The sequence below is a fragment of the Acanthisitta chloris genome, unplaced genomic scaffold, assembly GCF_000695815.1.
Source record: "Acanthisitta chloris isolate BGI_N310 unplaced genomic scaffold, ASM69581v1 scaffold11187, whole genome shotgun sequence".
NCBI classification, from domain to species: Eukaryota; Metazoa; Chordata; class Aves; order Passeriformes; family Acanthisittidae; genus Acanthisitta; species Acanthisitta chloris.
In genome coordinates, this window is record NW_008681097.1 from 22,926 (window position 1) to 25,102 (window position 2,177).

Sequence of the window (2,177 nt, forward strand, 5' to 3'; positions counted from 1 at the left end):
CACCCACATCCTTCTTGTATGCAGGGTGTATTTGCATTTGCAGTCTGTCTCAGTGCAAACGTGGGAAGGGGGAGAAAATCCAATGTCATCTTGAGAGTTAGTTGCCATCTACATCTCTAGAATTACTTGGAGATTATCTTGGTCACTCACTAAATTAACATCTGTTATATTACTTTTTCTAGAAATATGTGCCATGCAAATAAGACCATTACATTGTTACTTTTAAAGTCTCTATCCCGAATGTTTGGGGCAAGAGGAAGGAAGGAAAGAATTATTTTGGTTTTAACATGCAGGTCAGTTTTTGTCCCTTGACTTCTACTTTTCATTCTGCTGCCCCAAAGTAGAATTATAGAATCATCAAGGTTGGAGGAAACCTCTAAGATCATCAAGTCCAACCATTAACCTGCCACTGCTGGAACCCCTAAATCATATCCTCCAGTGCCAGATTCAGACACCTCAAACAATTCCAGAGATGGTGACTCCACCACCTCACTGGGCAATATTCCAGTCCCTGACCAACCTATCAGGGAAAATATTTATTCTAACATCCAATCTGACTCTGCCCTGTCTCAGCTTATGACCATTCCCTCTAGTCCTCTCTCTGCAGCCATGGCAGGACAGACATCCTCCACCTCTCTACAATGCCATCAGGTAGTAGTAGGGGAGCACTTGAGCATGAGCTTATTTTGAAGCGTATGCAGCAGTCCTTGGGAGTTTGAGGGGATGGAGCATGTACTTAATGCTTTTTTGAACAATGTTGCTTTTCAGAGTTGAAGGCTTTGTAGGAAACATGATCCTTTAAACCAGCTCCTGTTTATGTACATTTCAATTTTATAATATTTTAAGTTTTTCACTTCTTTCTTCAATATCCTCAATGCTACATCACATAATGAAAGCAATATTGGTCATGCCGCTTGCAATTACTGAAGTAGGCAGTGAACTTTTTTTTTTTTGTCTGAAGGAACTAGGGAAATCACATAAATCACAAATTTACAAATTTTTGCTGGAGAAGTCCACAGTAGTTGGCTGCAAAGAATGACACAAGTTTGTTTTACCCATAAGAGGAGTGGTCATCTCAGCAGGTCAGTGATGTTTTTCAAAGAGGTATTATTGATTTTAAGCTAGCTGGTAATTTATTCCTTGAACTCTGGCTTCCAAAAATAAAGCAAGGTAAATATTGAGCATGATAAAGGCTGTGCTGCCATTCAGTATGAACAATGCACTCACCTTCCCTCCCTCACCAGCTTCTCTGCATTGTTGCATTCTGCATTTCTCATAGGGCATGAGATGACCTCTGCGATTATTTATGGCATTGTTCAGATAAGCCCTTTTTTTCACAGGCAACACACATACACACACTCACAAGGACTGTTATAATTTGAATTTATATTGCAAGTTCAGCTATCACTTCCTCTGTTCCCACCATGCCTTTTGGAAAGATACCCAGTCACACGATATGCTTGAAAAAGAGGTTGCTGATTGAGGAAGGATGCAGGAAGGATATGGTTTTGCAGTGATTGCCTAAGTGCTATGTAGGACCTGAAAGCCTTGGGTTTATATGAGGACAAGTTTAGATGTGAATTTCAAAGGTTTATTACTTCTGATTTTTAAATAAGTCATAACTCCTGAACAGTTTGTTTGCTTTAGAGAACCATAGAGTAACCTGTGTTAATGGGATCCTCTGTGTATTAACATGGACAAGTGTCAATATGTAACTAGCATCCTGGATTCCCTGCCTCTGTTACATTACAGATCTAAACCTTGTTTCAGAGAAAGTGTCTCCAAAGCTTCTGTTCAAAGTTGTCAAATGCAATCATGTCTTAGCAAAGGGACTTCCCATCAAAACCTCTTGGAAGTTTTACCATTTGCATCGGAAGGAGCATGCTTAGGCTAGCACAGGGATCCTTCCAAAAGATGCTGTGTTTGCCCTCAGTGAAGTCCTAAGACCTGAAAACCCTAAAACTTCATGTCACCCATTACTGCAATGAGAGTGTATTTATTGCTGTAAAATGAAGGAGCTGGGGCGTGGAGGTTTGTATTTTAAAGCTTTGTTTTGGTCAGTCCACATTCTGCCAACATCTAACATCTGTATTTATTTTTTGAACTCTTCTTAATGGATTAGATGCATCTGTTCAGTTCCAAGAATAATGCTTGATTTCCTGAATTTATAGGTTGCA